This window comes from Falco naumanni, chromosome 1 (assembly GCF_017639655.2).
Source record: "Falco naumanni isolate bFalNau1 chromosome 1, bFalNau1.pat, whole genome shotgun sequence".
Taxonomy (NCBI): domain Eukaryota; kingdom Metazoa; phylum Chordata; class Aves; order Falconiformes; family Falconidae; genus Falco; species Falco naumanni.
Window position 1 is genome coordinate 29,653,720 of NC_054054.1, and position 18,531 is coordinate 29,672,250.

An 18,531-nucleotide genomic window follows, 5' to 3' on the forward strand; every position below is an offset into this window, starting at 1 on the left:
TTTTCTTTATAATTTCCATGATGTCACATTAATCTTTAAACTGTCTCCTCCTATCACCACAGTGTGGATTGCTGAGGAACGTGAAGTGTGCTACAGCAGATGTTGAAAACACTTTGATCAGTGTGCTTATAGTACATAACTTTCTCTAAGCACATAACTGTCCTCATTCTTTCTGACACTCCTTTAATATTCTTGTGAATTTTGCTTCCACACAATCATGCTTTTTCATATTGTTTATTCCTCCATATAAAAAAAAAAAAAAAAAAAAAAAACCAAACAATAAAATGGTTATTGGACTTCTTTACCTCCTAGACCATTTTTAATGTTGATTAAGATTTTTTTCTACAGGGAAAGGAGCTTGAAACCTACATCTGGGGGTGTGTGGGGTTTTTTTCTGTCATCAGATCACACTGTTACACACTATAGTTAGCAGCATAACCATCTGCTTCTTTCCCTGGTTTTGAATATTCTCCAAAACCTGAAAGACCTATAAATGTCTTGAACTTGTGTTTATCCCATAAATAGTGTTGTTTAGAGCAGCTCTTTTAATGGTAAAGGAGTGCCATTTTGTAGGCAAAGACTACCTCTTAACACCATTTCCACAGGAAGTTCAAAGAGAATAAATGATTTATTACATTCACAACTGGGCAAAATGTTCATTAAATATATATAAAGACCTAGATTCTAGCATGAAATGACTTTAGCAATGAACTTGAGGTGTGCCAGTTATAAATATCTGACTTGGCTTGCACTCGCATATGGTATTTTTTACATGCCATTGGCTTTTTTTTTTTTTTTTTTTTTTTTTTTTTTTAATTTAAGGGAATCTGTAAGAAGAGCTTTCCAGACTAAAAACAAAACAATCCCACAAGTAAGCAGCATTTCTTTTGATATTCAAGGAATTTAAAGAAATGTGAAACTTCCTATTTCAAAAATAACAATTGTAATGCAGCAATACAAAGTTTGAAATTACATGAAAAAATAATTTGCTGCAACTAGTGGATCAAATCATAAGATACTGATCCAACTGTTCTTGTATTTGAAGTTGTTTACTCTAAAACCTGAACTGAATGCCTTGATCCCTATTTCTAGTTTAAAAGCACAGCTTTGCCGTGAAGCAAAGGAGTGATAAATGAGAAAATCTGCCATAGTGTGTACATGACATCAGTCTACATGATTTCTTCTGCTTAATGATTCTGTTTAGAGTTCACCTCTTCAGATACTTCAAATTGTAGCATCTGCAAGCACTCTGAAGAATAGCTTAGAAGTGTGAAGAATTTGCAGTAAGGGTAGGAGACAACTGGTTATTGATACTTAGTAAATAGTGATAGGGAATTAATTGGGCTGTAGTTATGAGACTGTGCTCAGGTCATTTACATTAAAACTCATCTTTGTGTGAGTGTATACAGCATTAAAGGGTTCTCACTACTAGGACTGAAAGGACAGGCAAGGGGAAATGTTTCTGACAGGTGTTGTGGTTTCAGCAAAAATTTGGGGTCCTCAAGCAATAGGAAACTTGAAGTAGCTTTGAAGAGAACCCCTTTCTCTACCTAAAAATTCTCCTTCCTCACAGGTCTCTGTGCTTCATAGGATACGTCACATAAAGGCAACAGCCCCATCCTCCTCCTGGGAAAAAAAAAACCAAAACCAAACCCCCCAAAAAACAAACAAACAAACAAAAAAAAAGCAGCCACTAGACAGTGATTATTTGATTATGAAAGCAAAGGAGCAAATCAAAGATGATGTAGAACAGAACATACATCATAAACAATTACTCCTTCAATTACAATCTTTTCTTTACATCCCTCTGAGGAGAGCTTTTGAGAAATATCTTGTCTTTGAGAGTTGCTCTAAATTTAGTGAGGCCTAAAGTATTTTATGCATACACTCAGAGGAAGAGCCTTCTATCTTTCATATGCAAATACAACAGTTAATTGCATAGCATTTGTCACTGATCCTTTCATAACCTTATAAAAGGTAATGCAGTCCATTCACTATTGACAGATGGGGAGTAGCCAGCTCTGCATGGGGGAGCAGGGAATACCAAGTCCAAGCTCAATAGCCGGAGGAGGGAGCTGAATGTCAGACTCAGGTAAAGAGGTGCAGGAGGGACAGCTGTAACAAACAGAAATGTTTAGGGAAGGTAGGGGTAGGAAGTTATGAGACATAGTTCAAGACACTGTGGACACAGCCCTTGCAAAATTGATTAAGACAGGCAAGCTGAGCAAATCTGAGAAGCTGAGGAGTGCTGGCACATTGACAGCAAAGCAGGTGACATCTACATTTCAAAAAGTTATCACCCTCTTTCTCCCAACTTCATTGAAAGCCTTTATCAGAAAATTTGCCTAGATTTTAAATGCTGCTGTTATCTTCTCACTAGTTCAGTACCACCATGAGTTGTCTTTGTTAAGTTTCAGCTCATGACAGCATGTACACAGCAGCACAGTATTTTTCTGAATTCAGTAGTTGTACTAGTTTTATCTTTATGGCCAATAGCTCCCTAAATATTTTAAAGTGTGAATTCTCTATTTTACTGACTTCTAAAGAAATATTCTTTCACTTTATCAAAGGCTGGTAGATCATTAAATTCTCTTCTAAAATATTCCAGACTTCTGTACTCTACAAAACTTTTGCAAAGTTGGCAAATTAATTACTTTAAAAGTATCATGAAGTTTTAGTAGCTACTTCATTTTTTAGTAATAGTATTATCATAAGAGCTGGATTCATATACTAGTAATCAGTTGCAATACATTCTTATACTAACAGAACCCAACTCCCTCAGTTTCTTAGGGATTTGTGTTACAGCTTTGGGAATTAAGTATTTATATGAATTAACCAGGCTTCCAAATCTCTATGAGTGTGCAATTAGCGTTATTATTAGGGTTCTCTGCCCTGAATACCCCACCTCATTGTCACCACTGCCAAACCAGCTTATCAAGACATCCACCATCCTTACTTATGTGACAAGCCTATTTGAAACTGGAAAACTAAGTGAAGTGAGATAACTCTGTCTTACACTCAAAAAATGTTGAAGTTCAGATATTTGGAATGGCCTATTTGGGGCTCAACAAGATTGCTTGTTACACTGAAATTTGTTTAATGAGAAGATTTCCATTCATCTCAATGATTTAAAAAATTATCAAGGAAACTAACATTTTCTGTAAATCATTTTCTAGTTGTTAATCCTTCAACTTAATGCTTGAAGGCCTTAAAATTCCGATAAAAGTAACAATTTATTTATTTATTTATTTTTACTGATATGAAATGATGCTTCATTTCTGAAGAAGAAAGAAGAAATCTGCTTTGACAGCTGTGCTTTATGGTTTCTAATAAATTCTCTTATGCAGGCTACTGTTTGAAGTAACATGAAAAGGGTCTCTTATTTCCATTTCAGGTCAGGACTGTTCTGTAACATAAATATCTTATAAATATAAAAGGTTTCCACACCATCATCCTTCCAGCAGTAAGATCATATTAAAATCAACTAGTATTTTTACAAGATGCGTCTTGCTTTTTGTAAGACTATTGATTGTTAAACTGCCAGAGGTGGGGGTGGGAGGTAGGAAATGTCTTTGAATTTACAACATACTTCTCTGAGTGTATCTGTATCTTACCACTAAAGGAAAATATTACATATTTTATGTAAAGAATGAGTCATAGTAGCCATTGTTTAGACACATTTTTTTCAAAATATAACATGAAATAATATTATATGAAAAAGTTCAGGCAAGGTAGAAATTGTACAAAGACATTGTGTGAATGCACTGGGTGTAATTAACATAATTTTAGAATGGAGTGTTATCCTTCCTAATGCTTAGCTTATATTCAGCTAACAAGTTTCAGAAATTGCCAACAATTTTGTTGCTATTCAATTTTTATGCATATTTCACAGGTTTATGCAATCCAAGCGGAAGTTAAACTAAACATAACAGATAGATCTACCATACATGCTTTTACTGTGCTTTCCCTCTTGATGTTTCCACTTTCTGCTGCCCACATGATCTGTGTGTGTGACATACAGGTGATGTCTAACTTAATTAGAAGGTTAAGATATATCCCAAGGCTTAATGTTTTGGTAAAAATGAGCACTCTGGGTTAGTGAATATTAGTGAAGTTTGCATGCTGATGAAACGAACTAGCTTGTTAGTCTTTACATGGGAAAAAGAAATTAATGTTTTTCACTCCAACAGTACACGTGCTTTGAAATATACGGATGTGCAACCAGTTATGTTCCAAACATACACCCCCCTCCATATGTAAGCTGGGATACAAGATACCACAAGGAATAAAAGAAAGACTCAGCACTAACCTCTTCCTTGGCCAATTGCTGGGCATGCAATAACGCTTTGCTGCAAGATACCAAGCATATAGTTTTGGCTGTTTAATGCAAAACAACATAACAGTCATAAAGTGAATTACATTTCAGCACCAAAATAAATAAAGTATCCTTTATTTTGTGGAAATCTTTAATAATAAAATAGCAGATTTCTATTTCTTCCAAGAATTCATCCATGAATGCATATATGCTACTAGTATTTCAGTCTGCTGGAATTTTGAGTGTCTCTGAGATTAGTGAGGTCTGCCAACACCAAGAATGTCAGCAGATGAATTGATGATTATTGTCTCCTTATATGCATTTCAATAACTTTAGAAACTAACAGGATCTCATTGCCATGTATTATGCTCAAGGGGAACAAATGCAAATAATCAGCTCATGTAGGGGACGTTTTATTAAATAAGATCTAATAGACATTGTTGTTACACAAATTTTAGTTATTAGGGCTGAGAAAAGATCTTAAACTGTTTTAACTGATTTCTTCAAATAGCAATAAAAATGCATTATGCTTGACTACAAAATGATAAATGCATTATACTATTCACTACAGTAATTAGAGCAACGTTACTATGATTGCTCACAAAAAAAATTAACACAAAATAGTTCCTACTTGTTTTCATATTTCACAGACATACATTTGAAGTGTCATTGCGGCACTGCCTCTTATCACTGTGTTTTACTCTAAGGAAAAAAATATTACTATTATCTTTTATTTTCAGGTTTAATACAAGAATAGTTAATAGCTGCACCAACTCAACTAATTTAATTTGTTTTAGATTTTCAATATGTAAATTTTACATGTAATATTTGTAATTTGCTGTTTTCAGATCAGATTTTTTTGAAGTTACTGTAAATAGGTTTCTTAATCATAGAAATAAAGGGTAAGAATTTCTTTAATCACATTTACACCTGTAATAAAGTTTAGCATCTCATTACTGTACAGCCCAATGTATTCATTAATTCATATCTTTTTAATGTAAAACTGGTCAAAGCACTGGCTAATACAGAATCTTTATTAGGTTTTGCAGTTCCATATTCTTCTACTTAGGCTCAAGGACTGAAGATAAGCCTTTGTCAGTCATCAAAAAAATTACCACACCTAGTATAAAACCTGGAACAATAGAAGCAGTTTGTTGGGGAGCAAAGTATAAGTTAAATTAAGTCTCTCCACAGCTTCTTTCAGAATAGACTGCATGCTGACTGCTATTCAACTGCTAGACGCAGGATGAAAGGAAGATTTGAAGCCTACTGTTTGATAGTGAGAATGGGAGAGACTGAATTGTTTTAGCTAAAAGTAAAACCAGAGAAGGAAGGAGAAAAAAAAAAATGCTGAAAACCTAGCTGAAAAATTGTTTGTTCAGAATCCAGCTCAGCTTGCTGGTATGCAACACCTTTCTGTCTTCTGGGGAGAAAGAGGGAGTAATGATGATGTTCCCACCTATCCAGGCAGTCACTTTCAGACTGTTTGGTTTTTTTTGGTTTGTTTGTTTGTTTTTTTTTTATGTTGTTGCATACACACATGAGAACCCTCTACTGACAATTCCTTGAATCATTTTGTTGATTGATTTTTCTCAAAATCTTGTGATTACATTCTCAGGGAGAAACTAGATCCCTCTGTCACGGTAATTTGTATTAAAACTTTAAGAATCTCTATTTCTGTCCCTTTCTTTCTTCCTTTCTTTTTTACTCCTTTCTTTCTTTCTTCCTTCCTTCCTTCCTTTATTTCTTTGTTTTCTCTTTCTTTCCTTTAACTAAACAGATCCAGGATTTCTTTTCTGAGGCTACACAATATTTACCAACTAAGAAAATTAAGAATTAAATGACTGGAATGTTATGTGGTTTTGCTCTGGAAAACCACATATTTCTTGAGTGAGGAAAAAAAAAAGAAATAAAACAAAAACATCAACAGCAGCAGCAAACAGAAGCAGCAACAGCTAATGCTAAGTTCAAGTATTTATATTAGTGCTATTCTATAACTTTCTTACACACAAAATTATATAACTGTGTATTTAATCAGCTATTAAAATCATGTAGCTTAACAGTGTGTATAAACCATAACCAAGGCAAACCAAGAAAACTGCAGCTAATTTCTTGTCAGTCTTGATTTCTTGAGCTTTTGTTAGTTGCCTTAGAAAATCCAAGAATGTTACAAAGGATGAAAATTACAGTTGTATGTGAATAGACTTCCTAATCTCTTCTCAACGTTTTAACTAATGATACCATAGACTTGATTTTGCATGGATTTTTCTCTGAGCATGCATTATGGAGCAGTTCAATAATAGTTACTTTCTTCTTTTGTAATGCTTTATAGACCAATCTTATTGCTACGATGCTACACGTCCATTATATTACACTAACAATTAAAAGGAATATTCTTCAATACAAATAGGCTTGTTCCTACAACAAATGCACATCTCAGTTAAAATCTCCAGAAATGATCAACTGCACATGCATCTCCCATTGCACATCAATACTACTTGGTTTGGGTTTTTTTGGACATGTCTGTAAAAATATGTCAGTGTATATGTTATTTCTTACGGGACCTGTAGCTTGAAGGTCAGTTGCCTATGAAAAAAAAAAAAAAAAAAAAAAAAAAAATCCAGAAAAGGTCATTCCTGAAGGTGCTTTAACCCTCACTTGACACTTAACTAATCAATTCTCAGAATTACCAGTGTTCTTTACGTGCTTAAACTGAGTTAACACATTGGAAGGCACAGTTGTTGCTAAAGTAAGATACATAGATTAAACTCTCTTGAGATGTTGAAATAGCCCCGATGGATATTTAAGCTTCTTGGCAGTTGGAAGGACTTGATATCTTACCACAATCCAAACACACAATACTTGTGCATGTCTTTGTGAAGATATATCTATCACACTAGTCAGAGACCCTTACAGTAAGAAATAAAGCCAAACTGAAGAGCATCACCACTTTGCCCTACTTTTCCATCATTCTTCCACTTCAAGTATATTCCTCATTCCTTTGTGCATAATGACACTCACTATTCTCTTGACATCTTATTTCAAAATCGATCTTTTCTGCCCTGACCTTTGAGTCTTCTGTCCAAAATACCAAATCATATTCAATGCTAATATTATCTTATTTCCCAGTTGTCAAGACCATTGACCTTGGATACTTTTTTTTCTTCGCTTCCTTCTCATATGATACACATTACACAGTTTATCTTGACTATATTTTCATTAGGAAATCAGAATTTAATTTATATGATACATAGCATAACTGCAGTTTAGAATGTTCTTTAGGAACTATAGTCAGTGTAAGAATGGAGAGTTCAAGCAGACATTCAAACTTCATCAAAATGAAATTTTGCACCTTTTGAACCTCTCCTCATAAAATGGAAAAAAATGCCTTCTTTTTTTGCTTTTGCCTTGAAAAAAGAAATGAAGGTCAATAAAGAACTAATGTGAAAATACACAGAAATAAAATAAATTTAATTTAAATTGTATTTTACATAAACCTGATTGATGATATTCAAGCTAGAACTTTTATAGATTTTGCTCCACATCTTACAGAAAAATACTTGCATTTTTTGGAGACCTGTCCTAGTTTGGGAAAAAAATTAAATGAGTAATATATCTACTTTCTCTTTATTTAAAACAATAAAAGATAATTTACTTTTTAATCTAACATTATTCTATGTTTTCAGTTAAAATTATTGAGAATGTTGTATTTTCTACCATGTTTCACACTTCTTCTGTCCAAAATAAACATCACTGTATCAGTTATTTGACATCCTTTCTCTGAATAACTAAAGGGGAAAAAGTGTGTGTGTGGGGGGGGGGGGGGGGGGGGGGGGGGGGTAGGAAGGGGGGGGGGGGGGTGGTGGAAGGGGGAAAAGAGCCAGAACCTGTTAAAAACACCAGCCTGAAACATCTGAGGCTTGAGTATCTAAGAATATCTGTGAGTGGGAAGATGGATCAAGTAAAGTGTGTTGCAGTTTCAATGTCATCCACAACTGACATTTATCATTCTTATTGCAGTAAGGCAAGAAAAATTAAGGACCCTTGAGAGAGTACAACAAGATATTGATCAGAGCTTTGCAAGTTCTAAAACCTTGTACTTGAATCTGGAGTAAGTCCTTTAAAAGAGCTGTGTAAGCTCAAAACTTGGCTTTGTTTGAACACATGAATAAAAACTAACATGGTTGTATCTGGGCTTTCTGGTGAAAAAAAAGTGTTGTAAGGGCACATTTGAAGTACAGTTACAAATCAGCTCTTATTAGAGTGACAAAATTGTGCAAGTTTTCCCTTTTTATTTTAAAGTAAACTTCAATCCCTTACGCTGTGAAGTACCAATATTATAGATCTGTTCATGTCTTTTGATGTCAGCTAGACTATTCATGGTAGTTATAGTTTACAGATAGAATTAAGGAACGTACATTTTATCCTTTTACATGATCCATCAGAGAAGGGAATTTCATAAAATTGTGGGGGGGTGGGGGGTTGGGGTAGGGGTGGTATGTGCATTTACAAATTTGACTCAGGAAAAAAGCTTTCATCTGTCAAAAGCTTTTATAAGGAAAGCAATGATATTTAATCATGGGGAAAACCCCAAGTAGAGAAACATACGCAGAGCACTGTAGTCAGAGAGATTATACACCACTTAAGTACCAGTAACTACTGTTTCTTAATAGCTGTCTTTAGACAACTTGTTAGGCATTACCAGCAAAATGTTCTTCAAAGGGATTCAGATGTAAATTAGGCCACATGATCTTTATTTTTCAAAACCAAATGCTAGAGCCCTGATTTCTATTTTCTTATGAAAATAGCTGTGTTGCTTCCATTAAGAAATTAAGACAGAAAACAACCAACAAAAATTACTTACATTTCCACTGCTTTTGTCAGCATTAGGATCTTTATTATCTTGCTCTGAAGTAAATACAACCCAGTGTGTTTGTTTGTGATTTAAGGTGTTCAAAAAGTTTGAGGTGATTCCTGAAATAAGTAAGTTTTAAAACATTTTCAGAAAGGAAGAAAAGGAAGAAAATGAGAAGGAATAAAAGGAAGAAGAAGAAGAAGAAAAATAAAGGGAGTATTTCTCTAAATGGAAGGAAATTATAGCTGTAATACAAGAGGAATCCTAGTAAATCTCCATTTTGTTATGAAACAATATATACTAATATTACATTTGCTTCGTTACCAGTCTTTAACCATATCATACTTAATATTCTACATATTTGAATGTCCAGGGTCTGGAAAGCCCAGCACATGAGTGAGAAGACTAGAAGGTTTTATATATTTCAGTTCTCAGAAAGGTCTTAAGAACCTGCACCAGCTACCAGTATGAGCATCATCATCATGTTACATCAGGATGAGACCAAGGAATCTTGCCTGCTAAGCAGAGCTAGCTAGTACAAAAATGTTAAGGGCAGGGCAGGATGCAAAATTCTCCCCTTTGTAGATTTAAAATATTCCACTGGAATTTTGAGAACATAATCTTCATACTCTCACTGTTGTGCAGCATTCTTCTGAGCGTATGTGTTTAAACTTAGAAATAAGCTCTAATGGCTAGATCACTGTTCATAGACTCTTCCAGCTGACTAAAGTGTTTACACATAGCCATCAGTAGCTGTGTGCCTAGGAATAGCTTATCGCTGAGCTCTATGCTTTCAAGAGATTTCGATGAAGGAATGCCTAATTTCTGTATCCAAGGGAAGTCTGTGTCTGAATCCACTTTAACTAATTGAACTCTGGAAGTCTGGAGATGTGCACAAGCACAAAAGTAGCTTACTGGAGAACCTAAAATTGAAGCTGGACATTATCTAGGTAGCCTGTAATTTCCAAGGCTAAATGACAGCTGGAATAAAGTGTTTTGGTTTTTTATTCTGTTTTTAAGAGCTCACTAATACCTCACATCAAACATAACCCTGCTTTAGGTAATTATATACTAAATGCAATAATCTAGTTTTGAAGTAAGGAAACCTGTTCCAAATTGTTAAATGGATTTCCTAAGGCAGGGGTGGGGAGGGAAGATGTTTACAAGGTCACAAAAAAAAAAAAACCAAACAAAAAAAAAAACACCAAAAAAACCCACTAAACACGTGGAAAGGAAAAAAGGAGAAAATATATAAGATAGTAATTTTTTTTTTAAAAGGGGGTACTTTTTAGCTAGTGACTAGGTATCTGCAGGAAAATTAATTCACACTTTTAAAATAAATGAAATATTTTTCTAATGTGCTCAATTCCAGAGCAGTCTTCTATCAGTGAAAAGTAAAAGAAAATGTGAAAAAAATCCAAAAAGCAAAAAAGACTTTATGTATTAATTATAAGCATATTAAAAAAAATCCATAAATGCTTTAAAATCTCAATTACAATCTAAACCCAATAATGTTTTAAACAATTAAAACAGCTTTTATATTCTAGATGTAGCTTACAGTTGGGGGGGGGGGGGGTGTGTCTTCAAATTGATCCTCATATACTTTTGATAGTCAAAGCATATGTGTTTTTATTTGAGAATTTTCTAAAAGGTATCCTGATGAACAATCACTCAGTCTGTGGAAAGGATTGTGAAAATATATGGTCTCCATCAAAGCCACTACTAAATAAAGAAAAATTAAATCTATGATATAAGGTTGATTAATTGATGGTTTGGAGGGCTTACCAACCACTTCCCATGTAGAAAAAATAATATTTATTTTTTTCATGCTACAGAATGAGTCTGTGCATCCTAACAAATATAAAATAAGAAAAATGGTCAAAGTCATTCCAATAAAATGACGGGGATGGTGGTGTTCCCAGCTACATCATTTTGTCTGTAAACATGTTAGGTTTTGTGAAAACATCTGGTTTTTGGTCTGCATGGAATTTGTTTGACTTAGAAAGCTCCAAAGATAGAAAGACAGTTTTGAATAGAAAGAATATCTTTCTATTCAAAGATAGAAAGACAGTATAAAATAATAATAACTATTATTATGTCCAAAAATATCAATAATTTGATTATTTTTTTAATATATAATCATTCAATTCTGAACAACTCCAAGTCTCTTCTTCTTCTTACTTAGAGACATAATGGATATTTTTTGCTTTTTTGATGTGAAATGTCTAACCATAACGAAAATAAGAACAAGCTTCATGAGAAAGGCAAAAAATTACAGCAACTTGGTTCTTATTACGGTTTGGGTATATTGATCACTATGTCATTAGCAGTTGATGTGTTTTCTATATAGTTAATACAGTTTCCACTTGTTTAAGAACTTACATAATTAGCACATGCAACTACTGTATTATTAAGGTTGCTCTTAGTGGTACCCTTGTATTTGTAAATATATCCTAAGTCACATAAAATTGCATCAAATGGATATGAAGTTTTCAAAGTTAATATTTTAAAAATTAAATTACTGCAAGTATTTAATACTACAATTAATTTGTTTTTCATTACTGTACCAATTGTTACAAATTGGGATGTTAGTTCTATAAAAATATTCACGAAAATGTATGTCCCTCAAATCAGATGATATGCTAACTACTCCTTTTAGTTAAACTTTTCTAAAACCAGCAACAATTCACAGAGGTAGTCGATTCACAATCAGTTGATTCCGCAGAAGAAAACTGTATAAACTGGGTTGATATTGATACTGAAATGCTGAACCCACATACTTTCACAACGCCACTTTTGTTTGTAATGTTACCTAAAATCTCATCACAGTCATCAAAACCAGCTGGTGAAACAGCATTAAGGAACAGGTTGCTCTGTGTCATAACAGGGCTGATGTGCTTCAGTAAACAAAGGCTATACTTCAGTTGGATCTTTCTTTTTTTCTTAGCATTAGTTAGCATGAAACTTAGCAGCATGAAAATAGCACTTTTTTGGGAAAAGTGTTTAAACTGCATACACACAACTGACCTCTCTTTCCAAGTCTGTTGGAATGTTCTTACTCAGCCTGTCTCATGGATACTTGCTCACTGTTGGCACACAAGCTAATGTATTAAACATTCACCCTTTTCTAAAGCTGACATTTTAATAGCAGTCCATATTTTAAAAAACCCCAATTTTTAAATAGAGAATTATTTGATACATATGTGTTTACAATGTACTAAATAGTCCTTTCTTTGTTCTTTCTTGGTACACATTTAAAATTATTAGGATTCACTTACGGACTAAAGCTGTTTACTCCTGTCTGTCTTACCTGGGTTGCAGGTGCTTGGGAGGAGTCAAATACGCACCAGCAGAGCCTTTCCTTCCACTGACATGTACAGCTCCTAGTGTCCCCACTCAGTCCTCCTGCAATTCATACTTGAGTATGCCTCCTGGAAAATGAGTTCAGGATTGCTGCTTTCCACCTGGGACTTCCTGAATTGAGACACAGGACCCAGGACAGGCACCCTTCAATTATTTCTTTGGTTGCTTCACACTAGTAGTTTCCCATTTGATATTACTGTGTGAGGTCTGGGAAACAGGCTTTCCAGCCCTTCTCCTCTCCTGGCTAGAATTGGATGACTACTCACAGGAAGGTATAGAAAGTTTATTGGCTTCTTTTGGGACCTAATCCAGCATAGCAATTCTGCCAGCTGCTCTGGTCCCCTTTTTTCACCCTCTGTACTTCACTTTCAATAAATCTTTTCACTTTTCACAACTGTGTAAGTCAAAACTTATTTTGTGTCTGTGATCTCAGAGCATGCAGGAAATCTAGCTGCCAAGGCCTGTAGGTCTACAATAAAAAGGGCTAAAAAGCTTAGACTGCCACAGCTTGAAAAGCTAGGATATAAAAACTCTGCAAGGCCTGGGGATGACAGGGCTGCAGAGTAGAGTAGAAAGGACTTCTGTATTAGACTTGTAAAGGTTGCAGAGTCTGAAAATCAGATGCCAAGGCACACAGAGCTGGGATAGATGAAACAGGGTGAAAGCAGAAGTCAGGAAACAAAATGCAGTTGCATTATTTGTTTTCTCTTTTGAATAATATGTATTTACTACAGGTAGTATACTCATAAATACAGTCTGCTTGCAGGACAGTGACCAAGCTGCACCCTTGTATTACTGCTGGTGTCACCCTTCAGGAGTCATGCTCCTAGACTTCCTCACATTCTGTGAACATTGCACAGGATCAGAACAAGCCAACATAGTCAGAAATGACTGGAAATGACAAGAGGTGAGAGGTAAGTCCTACCACCTTTCAAAGAACAAGGACAACCTACTTCCCAGTAATCAGTGGCACTCATTTGTCACATGAGCACAATGTAGGGTTTTGGTTTGGTTTTTATGAACAGCAACTCCCCTCCAGAATTTCTGTCCAAGCTGACGATCAGTTACCATCTGCAGCAAGGTCCCGAGTGTTGTTCACACAAAGTGACACACAACATGGAATTAGGGGCAATTATGTACACCGAGGGTGAAAAGATCCGTTGTTTTTAAAAAGCAGAGCAAATACATAGTATCTAGCAATAAGGCCACATGTTACTTTTTATAATGCCCTTTTATAACAGGAAACACAATCCAGGTGCCACAAAATTTCCATACTTTGCCTGGCATGCCAAGTACAAGAAAAAATACAGTAACAGAGAGCGCATAATTTTTTTTCTGCCTTATGCCTTGTTAAAAGCCGTGGCATTTTTCCTGCCTTGAAATGACACTTCAGATCCTCTAACCACCACACTGGTGGTGGAGCACAATCAACTTAACTTACTTTACACTCAGCTGCAGGGAGGTAAGTCTCACTTTATATTATGCTTCATCCCAAATATATTGTGGTGATAAGCTACAGAGAATCATGAGTATGAGAACATCTTTCTATTCAATTTCTCTTCCCTGCATTCTGCCTCCTTCCAAAACACATGCATTTGGCAAAACAAGAGCTCTAAGTAGCTTTGATTAGCAGAGAGACATCATAACCATATCTCTTCTGTCTTATTAGCCTAACTGCTGGAGAGAAGAGTCATGTTTTAAAACTAATGTTGCAATCACATTGCAACCATCTTGAAAAAAGATTATGTCCTAAAAATAGAGCAATTCTTCTGGTCAGTTTTTTAAAATATGAGAAATGACAAAAAAAATGCAAACCACTTGTATTTCTATTGATCTTCAAGTGTTTCTTGTGACCTTTCAGTATATTCATATTGTAATGCTTTACATTAATTAGCTTTGAAATAATGCAAAGCTTAAATACCACTTAAATAAACAATAGAACAGCTGTACTAGATAACAAGATGATAACCATTAAAATAGGTAACATGGAATACAGCTTTTGAGATAGCAAGGACTGCCAGGAAGTCTAACAGAAATCTGAGAAGATTAATTCCTAGCCGTTGTATCCTATTAAAAGATAAAATAAATTAATAATATGTAGTAGATTTAACATGGTATTACAAATACTCATAAATAAGAAAGTTATAAGAAATATTTGCTACAACATTATATGAAGCAGTATCTAGAAACATCAGTAAATATGTGTAATGGAATGGATTTGAAGTACTCCTTGCAAATTCCACTGTTGCCTTCTTTTACTTTGTGAGAAGATAATGAGTCCTTTGAGATTAACACAAGGTAAACAGGGGGTGGGGGGGTGGGGGGGAGGAGCTGCTTCAGAGGACAAAGTCATTCTTTCCTGCTGACCTAGTTAGAGTTTACTTCTCAAAAATAAGTCTGTTCCCTAACTCTTGCATAAGTCTCAGTGCAAAGTAAAATAGGAACGGATTCCATAAGATGCAGAAATGGATTTACTTCTTGTTATGCTATGTCCTTTATAATGCACATGGGAAAAGAAACTAAGAATTCTCTTATTTCAGATAAGAAAGAGAAGAAATTGCAATATTGCTTTCATGCAGTCTTCATAATACAAATCAATCTGTCTTTCAAGTGGAGTGCATAAAAGATCAGGGAATAGGGATTTAAACTTTTAAAAAAGACTTCTAAGAACTACAGATGAAGTTTTCTCTAAGCTTTGACTGAAGTTGTTTAGATATACTAGCCTCGATTCAGTCTTTGCTTTCAATTTATGTGTCTTACTCTACCAGTGCAAAATGTATATAAAGTGGATATAAAATGCAACCAAATCAGACATGGCATTTTATATCTACTTTACATTCAGTCTGTTCTAGCACAACTGACAACAATAAAGAACCTTACCCTTTTCTATGTGGTATTGGTGAAAAAAGATTTTTTAATGACCACATATTTTCATTTTTGCTGTCTTTAAAGCACAAGTCATGAAGACTTATGGAAAAATAGACTGTACATACTGAGACAGGTTTCTCCAGAGAAATCAGCCTCATTATGTTATGTTGTACTGTTAGCTGTATTCTGCATTTGTTCAGCCACTAAGCCTTTAACAGTGAAAGGAGAAGTATCAATTATGCTAACTTGAAAACTATATGGAGAATAAAAAAGCAGGAGATAAATCAGCACTAAAATTTGGCCAAAAAAAGATGATAAGAACATCTGTTCAGGATGAAATTGGTAAAGACTTTTAGCATTCTGATGTCAGAGACCAGAAAAGGGAAGCTGTTCCATAAGGGAAGGTTTGTCACGAGCAGGGTGACCCCAACATGGGCTGTGCCCCACAGGGTCTGACCACAGTGGGCAGAGCCAGCTGCTGGTAACAGGGTCCATCAACATCTCTGAGCAAGGGAAAGCGAAAAAATAGATCCAGTTCATGAGGTCCAGATCATGGGGTCCAGTCAGGCCCAATGGCCATAGTCAAGACACAGGCCCAAAGGCCATAGTGGAAACAAGTTAGAGCATACCTCTCAGGGGGTTATCTAGGAAACAAGGCACCTGCAAGGTGGGCATGAAGCCCATGCAGGAAGCAGAGATAGGACTGGAGACAGGCACACCTTGTACATAGCTCAGTTAAGAACTGGCTGCCCAGGGCTGAGCTTACCTGCGGGTCCTGGGCCTATGGGCCAGGCATGTGGGTGGATGCCCTGGGTGAGGCTGACTGGAGCCGGTAAGGCCTACTAGTACCCTCATGACTGAGAACCAATAGGGGTAAAAACCCCAGAAGTCTAAAAGTTTATTTTCAATATTTAAAAACAATATCAACAATGAAACAATCAACTCCCTCCCCCCAAATCCAAACCCTTCAGTACTGTCATTTGGTCCCACTTGATACATTAAAATGTAACTGATCAAGTAATGAATTCAAAGAATAGGCTTTAGATCAGAGGGACTGTTTCAGTTAGGACCAGTTCTTGAGTTTGGTTGTGGTTTTTGGTTTGTTTTTTTTTTTTTTTCAGGCTGTAGAGAAACAATCTAAAAATATTTTCTCATTTCAACAAAATCTGAACTTCTTAAAATATTTCTGTTCAACCAAAACAGTGACATGTCAACATTATACCAACTTTTAGCTAGTACAGTTTGGTGTATTTTTAATCATGGATGGGGGACCTTTCTTTCTTCAATTTACATTATTCCTAAAAAGTAAGTCAAATATATATACTACTTTTTGAACATACAACTCAAGCCATGTTTGAGCACAAGCTTGTCTTACATCCCACCTACAATATCCTACTTTGTGATTCAGTACCTTGTATGAAGTGCATTCTCAGCAAGTTTGTGGACAATGCCAGATTGAGAGGAGCAATCCATTTTCTAGGGGGCAGGGCTGCTCTTCAGAGGGAGCTGGACAGGCTGGAGCCAGGAGATGACAAAAACCTCTTGAAGTTAAATAGAAACACGTGCAAAGTTCTTCATCTGGGGTGGAATAACCCCAGGCAACAGTATAGGCTGGGAGCCAGTTGTCTAGGGAAGCAGTTCTGCAGAAAGAAATCTGGCATCCAGGTGGACAGTAAATTGAAAATGAGCCAGCAATGTGCCCTTACAGCAAGGGAGTTGTAATCCAGGTTGTGTTAAGACTGTAGTCAGAAGACACAGGAAAGTGATGTTTCCCCTCTATTCAGCACTTCTAAGACTGCATCTGGAATGCTATGTTCAGTTTTGGGCTCCCTAGTGTAGGAAGGATACTGGCATACTAGAGCAAGTCTATCAGAGGCCACCAAGATCTTCAAGTGCTGGAGCAAAGAGTTTATAAGGAGAGGCTGAGAGAACTGGGTCTGTTCAGCCTGAAGAAGAGAAGGTTCAGGAGAGGTGGTATGGCTACATGTTCAGAGAATACAGATAAGATGGTGCTATGCTCCTCTCAAAGGTGCACAGTCCTCCTTTCCTGGGATAAACATTCCTGGAAAATTCAGCTTAGATAATAAGGTGGTTTGGTAGGGGTTTATTTATTTATTTATTTTTGTTTGTTTTTAAACAGAAGAGTAGTTAAATACTCAATGATAAGTTCTGAAATCTCCATCTTTGGACAAATCTCTGAGCAACCAACCTAGTAAGAGATTCTTTGAGTAGCAGGCTGGATTAGAAGACCTCCACAGCTCCCTTCCTACTTAAATAATGGTTGTATGATTCTACATGTATTTTAATTTGGCTATGTGGAAGAAATTACAATATAATCTAAAGACAATACTGAGATCTAAAAACATAACAAGTAAAATGGTAATGTATGAAGACATGATACCTTTACTATTTATGCTCAAGAAATCTTAGCCTATGTCATATCTGAAGTGATGTTCACAATGCAGTTGAAATGTTAAAGCTATGAGTCATGGCTTGTGAAACTGATAAGAATCTTTCAGCATGAGACGTGTATATGTACAGTTATATATATATTTTAATTATTTTACATACTCATAGAAATGCACACACAACAAAGAGAAATCACAAGCCTTATGTACATACATGTCCACTATTGATATTTTAAGTATGAAGGTCTAAATATACAGCAGTCTTCAACACTATGTGATTAAGACAGTGCACATGCAGGCAAAAAGGATAATTGGAGAATATTAAAAAAAGAGCAGGGCAAGATTCTAACACTGATTGAGCAAAAAGGATATTAAAAATGTGCAGTCTTGAAACATAGATAACAAAGGCTGTTAAACAGGAGACCAACATTATGCTGAAGAATTGAACTGACTTGTAGCAAGTTTAAAATTGTAATGTATCATGGAATGGAATGAGAAAAATAGCATTTTCACCTCTTCTCTATGTTTTAAGGGCATTTCTCTTGATCACTGGCTAGATTAACATATTTCTGAGCCTACAAATAATATATTTTCACATTAATCAAATGAATCAAATCCCTCAATGAACAGTGCTTTTGTTGCATTGCTAATATATTAGCTTAGATCATGAAACCCCTGAAAGCAACAACTTGCCGGCAAAGTTGCTTGCTTTAGCATCACTA